We start from the raw sequence: 13,025 nt of genomic DNA, 5'->3' as shown, positions 1-13,025 counted from the left end.
CAAGCTCTGCAAAACCTGCTAACCACCAAGTGGCAGAGGAAGATCGGTCCATGGTGGATCAAAGCAATTTCAAGCCTCAGAGAGAGAAGGCAGATGCTGAAGTACACGGGGTGCACACATTTTCGACGAAATGTCCACCTATAATGCAAAACGTAAAATTGAATGGCTTGCCCATAGCTATGGAACTAGACACTGACGCTGGCCAATCCATCATGAGTAAAAAGATGTTTGAGAGACTGTGGTGCAACAAGGCATTCAGACCAGCCTTGAGCCCATCCACACGAAACCGAGAACGTACAGCAAAGAGCTTATCACTGTCCTGGGCAGCGCCATGATCAAGGTCACCTACGAGGGCACGGTGCATGAACTGCCACTCTGGATTGTCCTGGGCAATGGCCCCACACTGCTTGGAAGGAGCTGGCTGGGCAAAATCCGCTGGAACTGGGATGACATCCGAGCGCTACCACATGTCAATGAGGCCTCATGTTCCCAGGTTCTAAACAAATTTCCTTCCCTTTTTGAGCCAGGCATTGGAAACTTTTCCAGGGCGAAGGTGCGGATCCACTTTGTCCCAGAGGCACGACCCATTCACCACAAGGCGCGAGCGGTACCTCACATGATGAGGGAGAGAGTGGAAATCGAGCTGGACAGGCTGCAACACGAGGGCATCATCTCCCCAGTAGAATTCAGTGAGTGGGCCAGCCTGACGATTGTTCCAGTACTCAAAAGTGATGGCATGGTCAGGATTTGCGCCGATTATAAAGTAACTATTAATCGTTTCTCGCTACAGGACCAATACCCGCTACCTAAGGCAGATGACCTATTTGCGACGCTGGCAGGAGGCAAGACATTCACCAAGCTCGACCTGACTTCGGCCTACATGACGCAGGAGCTGGAGGAGTCTTCGAAGGGCCTCACCTACATCAACACGCACAAAGGACTGTTCATCTACAACAGATGCCCGTTTGGAATTCGGTCAGCTGCAGCGATCTTCCAGAGCAACATGGAAAGCCTACTCAAGTCGGTACCACACACGGTGATCTTTCAGGATGACATATTGGTCACAGGTTGGGACACCGCTGAGCACCTACAAAACCTGGAGGAGGTCCTCCAGCGACTGGATCGTGTAGGGCTGCGGCTGAAGTGGTTGAAATGTGTCCTCATGGCAACAGAAGTGGAGTTTTTTGGAGAAAGATCGCGGCGGACAGCATTCGGCCCACAGACGCCAACACAGAGGCTATCAGGAACGCGCCCAGGCCACAGAACGTCACGGAGCTGCGGTCGTTCCTGGGACTCCTCAACTATTTTGGTAACTTCCTACTGGAGTTAAGTCCTCTGTTAGAGCCCCTACATGTGTTATTGCGCAAAGGTGAGAACTGGGTATGGGGAAAAAACCAAGTATTGCTTTTGAGAAAGCCAGAAACATTTTATGCTCCAAAAAGCTGCTTGTACTGTGTAACCCATGTAAAAGACTTGTGCAAGCATGTGACGCGTCGTCGTACGGAGTCGGGTGTGTATTACAACAAGCTAACGTTGCGGGGAAGTTGCAACCTGTCACCTATGCTTCCAGGAGCTTGTCTAAGGCCGAGAGGGCCTACAGCATGATTGAGAAAGAGGCATTAGTGTGTGTGTTTGGGGTAAAGAAAATGTATCAGTACCTGTTTGGCCTCAAAATTGAGCTGGAAACCGATCACAAGCCCCTCACATCCCTGTTCACTGAAAACAAGGGGATAAATACTAATGCCTCAGCCCGCATACAAAGGTGGGCACTCGCGCTATCAGCGTATAACTATACCATCCACCACAGGCCAGGCACTGAGAACTGTGCGGATGCTCTCAGTCGGCTACCATTGCCCACCACGGGGTTGGAAATAGCGCAGCCTGCAAACTTGTTGATGGTGGCGCAGCCCGCAGACTTGTTGATGGTCATGGAAGTGTTTGAAAATGATAAATCGCTTGTCACTGCCCACCAGATTAGGACATGGACCAGTCAAGATCCTCTGCTGTCCCTAGTAAAAAACTGTGTCCTGCATGGGAGCTGGGCCAGCATCCCCGTTGAAATGCAAGAGCCAATCAAACCGTTCCAGCGGCGAAAGGACAAGCTGTTCATTCAGGCAGATTGCCTGTTGTGGGGTAACCGCGTAGTGCTACCAAAAAAGGGCAGGGAGACGTTCATCTCGGATCTCCACAACACACACCCGGATATAGTAATGATGAAAGCGATAGCCAGATCCCACGTGTGGTGGCCCGGTATCGACTCTGACTTAGAGTCCTGTGTACGGCAATGCAGCGTATGTGCTCAGTTGAGCAATGTGCCCAGAGAGGCACCACTAAGTTTGTGGTCCTGGCCCTCCAGACCATGGTCGAGGATCCATGTTGACTATGCGAGCCCGTTTCTTGGTGAAATGTTCCTGGTGGTGGTGGATGCTTTTTCAAAATGAATTGAATGTGAAATAATGTCAGGAAGCACCGCCACCGCCACCATTGAAAGCCTGAGGCCCATGTTTGCCACCCACAGCCTGCCTGACATACTGGTCAGTGATAGCGGGTCATGTTTCACCAGTGCCGAATTTAAAGAATTCATGACCCGCAATGGGATCAAACATGTCACCTCGGCCCCGTTTAAACCAGCCTCCAATGGGCAGGCAGAGCGGGCAGTACAGACCATCAAACAGAGCCTTAAACGAGTCACAGAAGGCTCACTCCAAACCCGCTTGTCCCGAGTACTGCTCAGCTACCGCACGAGACCCCACTCGCTCACAGGGGTGCCCCCGGCTGAGCTACTCATGAAAAGGACATTTAAAACCAGACTCTCGCTGGTTCACCCCAACCTGCATGATCAGGTAGGGAGCAGGTGGCAGCAACAAAATGTAAACGATGGTCGCGCCACTGTGTCACGGGAAATTGATCTGAATGACCCTGTGTATGTGCTAAACTATGGACATGGTCCCAAGTGGATCGTGGGCACGGTGTTAGCTAAAGAAGGAAATAGAGTGTTTGTAGTCAAACTAGACAATGGACAAACTTGCAGAAAGCACCTGGACCAAACGAGGCTGCGGTTCACAGACTGCCCTGAACAACCCACAGCAGATACCACCTTTTTCGAGCCCACAACACATATCCAAAGGATCAACGACACCATGCCAGACCAGGAAATCGAACCCATCACGCCCAACAGCCCAGCAAGGCCAGGTTCACCTAGCAGTCCTGCAGGGGCAACAACACACCAGCCCAGCAAGGGCACAGCCAACACACCAGAACAGACATTTGTACCGAGGCGGTCCACCAGGGAAAGAAAGGCTCCCAACCGCCTCACCTTGTAAATAGTTTTCACTTTGACTTTGGGGAGGGAGTAATGTTGTGTATCTATAAAGCATGCACTCCCATGTTCCGCTACCAGGGAACTCATTCCCTGAAGTCGCATGGGATCCCAGGATCCCTTGGGAGCACTGTATATAAGCCGGCCCCTAAGGCCTGTTCCTCACTCTGGAGTGTGTTATTAAAGACTGAGGTCACTGTTACTTTAACCTCCCTGTGTGCAGCCTCATCTGTGTTAGGAACACAGTATATAAGACCTCCCATAGCTGAATAGGCTGCTTAGGATCATACATAAAGAGCGGCCATGGTCGATGTCAAGACCAATGGCCATAGAGATGTATCTCAGTGTTACTGAGTGCCGTCAGGATAGGATTAAAGAAAATTAATGGGTGCGTGCGTGTGTGTATTTGGTAAATAGACAAGGGTTTGGACTCTAGTCCACCTCCGTAACATCGCCCGACTCCACACATGCCTCAGTTCCTCTGCTGCTGAAACCCTCATCCATACCTTTGTTACTTCTAGACTGTTCTAATGCTCTCCTGACCGGCCTCCCATCTTCCACCCTACATTGCTGATGCAAAACTCGGCAGCTCATATCCTACCTCGCACCAATGTTCCGTTCAACCATCGCCCCTGTGCTCGCTGACCTACATTTGTTCCCGGTCCGACAATGCCTCAATTAAAACATTTTCATCCTTGTTTGCAAATCCCTCCATGGCTGCGCCCCACCCAACCTCTTTGGCCCATAACTTGCGGACCCTACGGACATATACGAGGTGTGTATGCGCCCATAAGTGCCGCGCAAGTACTAGATTTTCATGCATGAAGCTCATGTGCAAACCCAGAACTTGCGATTAGTCAAGAATCTTCTTGACAGATCCAACGTATTCCCAGGAAAAGGGCCTTCGCGGGTGGAGATTTGGGCTTTTTTCCCAACTTCTGCCCAGCGAATACCCGTGAAATTCTTATGCCTGGTAAGGCCTGCTTTTACCAATGTAAGAGTTTAAAAAAGCATAAAAATATATTTTTTTCAATCATTTATACATTAGAAAACCTGTGCAATAAGGCAAGTTTATTTTTAGCTCCTTTAAAACATTTAAATTTATTTAAAAAAAAATTAAACTTTTGTTTTAAATATTTAATTTAATGGCATTTTAATTAATTTTAAATATATAATTTAAAAAAAATTTGATATGTTGATGCATTTTTGGGGGTACTCCATGCTTATGGGGATTCCGTATATCGGGAAGCATGAATGGGGATTCCCTTCTTTTATTGGTCCACGTGATCCCAGGGGCGCTTGCGAACTACGTGCGCCCCAGAGATACGTGGGCCTCTACCCGTGGGTACCTGGAGAGGCCCAGGACCGTGTGTCCATGTAACTCCCGGACCACCAGGTATGCGGGCATTTTATTTGTGGATCGGAGACATTTCTCCGCAGGAAGCCTCCGACAGCAAATTCAGGGCCTTTAATCTTCTCCAGCCCTACGAACTTTGAAATCTCTGCACTCCTCCAATTCTGGCCTCTTCCGCATCCTTGATTTTAATCGCTCCACAATTGACAGCCGCACTTTCAGCTGCCTAGGCCCCAAGCTCTTGAATTCCCACCCTAAACCTCTCTGACCCTCTACCTCCCTCTCCTCCTTTAAGACGCTCCTTAAAACCTACCTCTTTGTTCAAGCTTCTGGTCATCTGCCTAAAAATCCCCTTATGTGGCTCGGTGTCAAATTTTGTTTGATAACGCTCCTGTGAAGTCCATTGGGTTGTATCACTACATTAAAGGAGCTCTGTAAATGCAAGTTGCTGTAGTTGTGTGTAAATAAATAAGTTGCTAATTTTGTGATAATATGCACCAACTACATAAAAAGAAACATAGAAACATAGAAAATAGGTGCAGGAGTAGGCCATTCAGCCCTCCGAGCCTGCACCACCATTCAATGAGTTCATGGCTGAACATGCAACTTCAGTACTCCATTCCTGCTTTCTCACCATACCCCTTGATCCCCCTTGTAGTAAGGACTACATCTAACTCCTTTTTGAATATATTTAGTGAATTGGCCTCAACAACTTTCTGTGGTAGAGAGAAAGACAAGTTGATAAAAAGAAAGAAAAACTAGCTGCCTGGGTGTAAAACTGATGTGGCTGATCGGCTTCCCATTATAGAAACCAGTGATTTCAATGGAAAATAAAAGCGGGTGGTTTGTATAACGGACGGCTGATCTACAAGTTGAAAATCTACCCCCCCCCACCCCGTATCACCCAATAATCAATTACCAATTAATATTCCATAAACTCACATTGAATACACCATGGATATTCACCTTGCAACATCAATGTCATCACATAGACGGCAAGAACGCATTGGCTGATCTTTACTGAATTTAGTATGTCGGGAGGAGCAGATCCCAAACTATATAAAACCACCAGCATTAACCTCACAGCCTACTTTATAAAAATAAAAGGTAGCAGCCATAAACTGCTTGAGCTTTGTTGTTAGGTTTATGACTTCTCTGAATCCCAAATGGAATTACTGCCTTGGAATCACTCCCACCAATCCATTATTCTCAATAAATTATTCCTTTCACTTGGGCGCCCATTCACTTTTTCCTTTTAGTCTATGCTTGTTCCACACACAATCCCATCTTTTAAGTCACACCTTCGCACAGATTGTTATGATTTGTGAATTTGTGCTGTGAGTTATACACCCATGTGAGTGATCTTCTGCTACTCGACCACTTTTTTTGTTGCAGTAGTACAATCTATCACTGGTTTATGCTTACACCTGTTGCATGAACTGTGGCATATGCCAAGCAATATAATGGCACAAAGAGGGAGCCAGGAATTGAATCAACATAAACTTAATTCAAATAAAAGATCCTTCCCCCTCCCCCCAAGTAACTTGTAAAATTGGCTTGTTCATCATGTATGTGCCTGGGTAGTGAGTGCTACAGCCTATTCAAACACAAGAGGCACCACAATTGAACCCCAATTATTTTCGGCAGGTCGATTTTCATGCCACTGGCCTGGGGTGCTGAGGCCAATTGTGGGGCCCAATTGCTGCCCTGGCTCAGATCAGCTAATTGCGCACAGAGTAGGGATGGAACTTTGGACCTTCCTGCTCTATGCGTCTCAGTACCAAACTGGGGCATTTACCAACTGTGACAGCAGGGAAGCTTTCTTCTTAAAGATGTCAGGAGTGGTTTTGAAATTAAATTGAAGCAAGTTCATTCATATAGTTTACGTACGGTACTTTTATTCCAAACAGAGATAAATGTGAACATTCAGCAGTGGCCTTAGAAAGGTTTCTCCAATCAAATAAATTGCCATTCTCATAGTCTTTTCCTGATAGGAGTTAGTAAGCAGTCCAGTAACTTCTGTGACCAGGCCCTTCCTCCCATACTAGCCCTTTAGCAGCGACAGGTGTTTTACTAAAACCCTAAAGCTATGTCTAATCTCTGCTTTTCACAAATGATACTTTTGTTCCTCCTGTTGGATTTCTGGTCGCAAGAGAGACTCTTTTAAGATACAATGAGACAACAAAAAAAATTAAAGCATCTGCACATATGGCTAGGCTGGATGTGATGACATCATTTATTTAGCTCAGATGATACAGTAGTAAAGGGATGTGGTGAGAGGAAGGGCCCCTTGTAAGAAAATAATGTGGTTATGGCCAAGGGCTAAGTATGAGACAAACCACAAAGTATCTGGTACCGAAACAATGAAAGGTTCATTGGTTAAGAGACCTTCTATCTCAGGTGCAGTGAAAGAGAATAGGTCTCCATTGTTAAGACAGGATAAGGACACAGCTTTGTTCATTTCTGTCCTCTAGCACTACAATAATGATATCTTGTCAGTTTAGAGACATGTTGGCATAGATGGCAACTACTGATGGATATTCAGCAAATGAATGGGCAAAGTCATGTATTCATGTGGAGGTATGTCATCGTAATTTCTTTCAATTTAACTTGGAATCTGAACAACTGGAAATAAAAGTTTACATGCAGAAAGACACGATGAGAGATTTAAGGAAACAAAAAGGGTTTCTGTTTCTCTTCTAGTTCAAATTGTTGTAATGCTAGCTGCTAGAGTGAGCTAAACCTCCCTCCTATATTATTATTTTGTTTCTGAGATTATTCGATGCTAGTCATCAAATAAGTGTTAAAAAGCCAAATGCACAAAAGCACCATTTGTTTTTTTGCTTACCACCTCCTTGTAATCATTTAGCGATGGAACAGGCATGTAACAACAGAGGGCAAAACTGCACTGATTCCCAATTTATAACTGAAGGGTGCATTTACTCTCCATGTTCAGCATCAGTGTGAAGTAGTTCTGATTTCACGCCTTAGTAAACTTGTGTGGTCCACCGGGACTTTCACTGCCATGTCGGATTGGGCCTGGACTCTGAATTGAGCCTGCTCTGCCGAGGCAATGCAAAATGAAACTGCTTCACACCAATGCTATAGTTGCAGTGTAAATGCACCCTAAATATCACCCATTGCTTTTGCTGTGCGTGTTGGACAGATCCATTTTTTCTTTCCACTTTTCTCGACCCCTGTTTATATTAGCGAACATCATATTACAACACATTGATGCTGAAATGGATAACCATTTGTTAAAATGTAAAAGCTATGATAAACACATGATTATTTTAGCGTTGGATATATTTTCATAACCTGTACTTTGATTTCAAATAGAGGAAAAAAAAGTAAAGCTCTTCCTAGAAAATGTCAGCTTCTTGCTAAAATACTTCACTTAAGAGTAAAGTCCCTAAGTAAAACCATCTGGGAGAAACAAGCATGCGTTAGCTCATAATAAATCTGTTGAAAGTTGTTGAAAACTGACCTTTTATTTGTAGACGTTTGATGATTTCACATATGAATCGGGGGAGGGGGTTGCACTCAAAGGAAATTGCCTTTAATTCGAACTCTTAGAGCTACTTTATGTCAGTGGATTACACGCTTGCCTGATTAGAAGCTTGAGTTACATAAACACACTGTGTTTAGATTTAAGCTTTGCTGTCAGATCTTAAACAGCTGCTTGTACTTAGCTCCAGCAGCAAGCCTTGGTTTAATCAAAGAGACAGAAGTATTTTACCTGTTTCTCTCACGTTCAGCAAGGAGTCAGGAACATTACTGATGTGTGGATTTGCTGGCAGTCAGTATGACAACATAACACCTTTACTGTAAGTTTAAAGCAATATTAGGCACGTTAGAGACTTGCGGTGAACTGATTGAACCCAGGTACTGCATAACCCAGGTCAATTTTGTTATTTAAAATCAATGTTTATGATGCCTAAGTGTTAATGGATTCTATTTTTTTTTAAACACACTGGAAATCTGAATAACATTTACTATGTGCTTATGATTTTAAACAGGCTAAGACATTAAATGAGTGTATAAATAGACAAAATAAAAAGGATCAAGTGATGTACTAGGGTATAAAATATGAGGTAGGGGGTGTGTTTTTTTTGTTTTTTTGTGAGGTAGGGGGTGTTTGTGGAACTGTTGGAAACAGGTGTGGAGGGTTTAAAGGAGCAATTTAATAGTCTGGATCATTCACATGCTAATGTACAAATTGAGTCACTGATAGGATAATTGACACCTAGGCAAAACAATAAATGTTTAGGTGTGCTTGCAGATTGAATTCAGTTTAGATGTGGCAAATGAGACGTTTAATCTCAAAACTATGTGCACCACTTAAATGGATTCCATTCTGGAAAAATGAGATCAATTATAGAGAAACAAATAGGAAATGGTTAGATAGGTTCATTATGTGATAATGAACAGGTTATGATGTACAAGTGCATAAAAGCAATCAGGTTTCACTACAGAATGTCTGTTTTTATATGGATCTGACTACATAGGAAATGGAGGCTATTGCAACAAAAATTGTAGGGAGACCACCCAGTTTAAAAAAAAAGACACAAGAACCAAGACGCACAGACAAGAATGATCCTGTGCTCAATCCTTGGTCTGTCTATGTTAGTTGATCTTGACTGGGGCAGTCAGTGAGGTGCTTCAATTGGCCTCACTACCCCTGGGCTGGAGCAGATGAAAGTTGGCCAGGATTACTGTCCTGAAAGGTGTGTGAGTGAGAGAGGATAGAATTGTCTGTGGTGCCTTCTGTGTTCAAATACCTACTGTCTAGAATCACCAAGGGGAATAGTCACTTGGGTGAGGTTCCAGAGATCTACCAATGCCTGTGGAACATAATCCAGCAAGCATCAATGCCTTCAGGAAAGGAAGGGAGCACATTTTGGCAAAAAAAAAAGACTCTCGTACTAAAACTCCGTCTTCTTTAGATCATTTTGATGCAATTATGAAGAGCAATTTCCTGGTGTAAACTCGCAAGATCAATGCTCAACTGAATTATGGATTTGCTCATACTCTAGAAACTTATCAGGTCTAGCAGTCTGGCTAATTTGAATATAATGGGTGTGAAATTCCTCTTGAGCATCCCCATTGGTGGCCATGCCTTCAACTGTCTAGGCCCGAAGCTCTGGAATTCTCTCCCTTAACCTTTCCATCTCTCTACTTGCTCTCCTCCTTTAAGATGCCCATTCAAACTGACATCTTTGGTCCTCTGCCCTCATATCTTCTTATGTGGCTTGGTGTCAAATTTTGTTTGAAAATTCTCCTGTGGAGCATGTTGTGACATTTTACTATGTTAAAGGCTCTATATAAATTCAAGTTGTTGTTGGGTGGTTCCATTGACTTCAATGGAAAATAAAAATGCGTGGAGTGTAAAATAGTCTTCCACTGTACCATCGCCCAAGACAAATGTCATCCCAATGTGCCTACTCCTCAAATGAACAAAAGCGCCCTTTTTAAAAAAAGTTTTCCATGTTATTCATTCATTTTTACTTTACACTCCAATAGAGGGGGAGATTTGATTCTTGGTATGCAGGAACAGAAGTTGCCCATTCAGCCCCTCGTGTCTGTTCCACCATTCAATTAGATCATGGCTGATCTGTTCCTCAACTCCATTTATCTGCCTTGGCTCCATATCGTTTGATACCCTGACCTAACAAAAATCTATTGATCGTAGCCTTGAAAATTTCACATGAGCCAGCATCCACAGCCTTTTGGGTGAGAGTTCCAGATTTTCACTGCCCTTTGTGTGAAAAAATGCTTCCTTATTTCACTCCTATGGTGTCAGCAGTTGGTAGCACTCTTACCTCTGAGTTAGAACTTTGTGAGTTCAAGTCTGACACCAAAGACTTGAGCACAAAAATCCAGGCTGACACTTCAAAGTAGTATTCTATCAGAGACCCAATCTGCTATCTCAGGTGGACATAAATGATCCCATGGCACTATACCAAAAAAGAGCAGGGGAGTTATCCCCAGTGTCCTGGCCAATATTTATCACACTACAAAAAAACATTGATTATCTGGTTACTATCACACGCTGTTTGTGGGAGCTTGCTGTGCGCAAATTGGCTGCCGCGTTTCCTACATTATAACAGTGATTATACTTTAAAAAACCTTGCTCAGATCACCCCTCAACCAACAACAACAACAACTAATTGTATTTATAAAGCACCTCTTGTTATGTATGAAAAAAGAGTCTGATTGGATACTGTGAGCACAAACTAAAGTGTGACCTTAGTCTTTTATTGCAGGTCTCCAGAGTGCCCCTCCAATCTGTGAGGCCTCCTTAAGTACCTGTGCTCCCAAGGGATCATGGGATCCCTTGGGACTCCAGGGAATGAGCCCTCTGATGGCTGTACAGGGTATATACAAGTTTACATATATATCAACATTCCCCCCCAAAGTCAACAGTGTAACTATTTACATGTTGAGACCATCTGGGGCCCTTCTTGCCCTGGTTGATCGTCTCGGGGCAAATGCTGGTGTTAGTGAATCGTCTGTTGGGCCTTCGCTGGGCTGCTGTGCAGTTGGCCTTGCTGGGCTGCCTGGTGTGGTGAGTCCTGTTGGGCTGCTGCAGATGATGGGTTGTGCTTCGTGGCCAATCGCGGTGTCGGTTGCCACTGGTGTGTATGTTGGGGAATCAAAGAAGATAGGGTCCAAAGTGGGTTGCTCAGGATAGTCTGTGAATCTGAGTTTAATTTGGTCCAAGTATTTCCGGTGAATGAGTTCATTGGAAAGTTTGACCCGAAACACCCTGCTCCCCTCTTTGGCCACAACAGTTCCGGGAAGCCACTTGGGACCTTGTCCATAATTCAATACAATTGCAGGATCATTGATTTCAATCTTGCATGACACATTTGCGCTTTCATGGTATGTACTTTGTTGAAGCCGTCTGATCTCTACCTGTTCATGTAGATCAGGGTGAACTAACGAGAGCCTTGTCTTAAGTGCACTTTTCATGAGCAGTTCAGCAAGTGGGATCCCAGTGAGCGAGTGGGGTCTCGTGCGGTAGCTAAGCAGGACTCGGGATAGGCGAGTCTGCAGTGAGCCTTCCATTACCCTCTTCAAGCCTCGACTGATGTTTGCACTGCTCTCTCTGCCTGACCATTGGATGCTGGTTTAAATGGGGCAGATGTGACATGTTTGATCCCGTTGCGGGTCATGAATTCTTTGAACTCGGCACTGGTAAAAGATGGCCCAGGACATCGGGTAGCCCGTGCATGGTAAACATGGCCCGCAGGCTTTCAGTGGTGGCAGTGGACGTGCTTGCCGACATTATCTCTCATTCAATCAATTTGGAGTACACATCTACAACCACAAGGAACATTTTATCCAAGAACGGGCCTGTATAGTCAACATGGACCCTAGACCACGATTTGGAGGGCCAAGACCATAAACTTAGTGGTGCCTCCCTGGGTGCACTACTTAACTGCGAGCATGTGTTAACATCTGTGCACGTAGGACTCTAAGTCTGCATCAATACCAGGCCACCACACGTGGGATCTAGCTATCGCTTTCATCATTACGATGCCTGGGTGGGTGCTGTGGAGGTCACTGATGAAGATGTTTCTGCCCTTCTTGGGAACAACTACCCGATTTCCCCGCAGAAGGCAGTCTGCCTGTATAGACATTTCACTTTGCGCCGCTGGAATGGCTTTATCTCTTCCTGCATTTCCACTGGGACACTGGTCCAGCTCCCGTGAAGCACACAGTTTTTAACTAGGGATAGTAAGGGGTCCTGGCTCGTCCAGGTTCTAATCTGTTGGGCTGTGACGGGTGATTGCTCACTCTCAAATGCTTCCATAACCATGACTAAATCTGCAGGCTGCGCCATTTCCACCCCCGTGGTGGGCAATGGCAGCCTACTAAGAGCATAGGCACAGTTTTCTGTGCCTGGCCTGTGGCGAATGGCGTAGTTGTAATGAACAACGTGAGCGCCCATCTCTGGATGCGGGCTTATGCATTAGTATTTATCCTCTTACTCTTGGAAAACAGGGATATCAGTGGCTTATGGTGAGTTTCCAATTCAAACTTTAGCCCACACAGGTATTGATGCATTTTCTTTACCCCATAGACACACGCGCACGCTTCTTTTTCAATCATGCTGTAGGCTCTCTCAGCCTTAGACAGACTCCTGGATGCATGAGCAACCGGTTGCAGTTTCCCGAAATCATTAGCTTGTTGCAATACACACCCGACGCCGTATGACGACACATCACATGCTAGTACCAAATGCTTACATGGATCATACAACACAAGCAATTTGTTTGAGCATAACAATTTTCTAGCTTTTACAAAGGCATTTTCTTCGCTTTTGCCCCAAACCCATTCGTCTCC

The sequence above is a fragment of the Pristiophorus japonicus genome, chromosome 9, assembly GCF_044704955.1.
Source record: "Pristiophorus japonicus isolate sPriJap1 chromosome 9, sPriJap1.hap1, whole genome shotgun sequence".
NCBI lineage: Eukaryota > Metazoa > Chordata > Chondrichthyes > Pristiophoridae > Pristiophorus > Pristiophorus japonicus.
Note: the sequence above shows the minus strand (reverse complement) of the source record.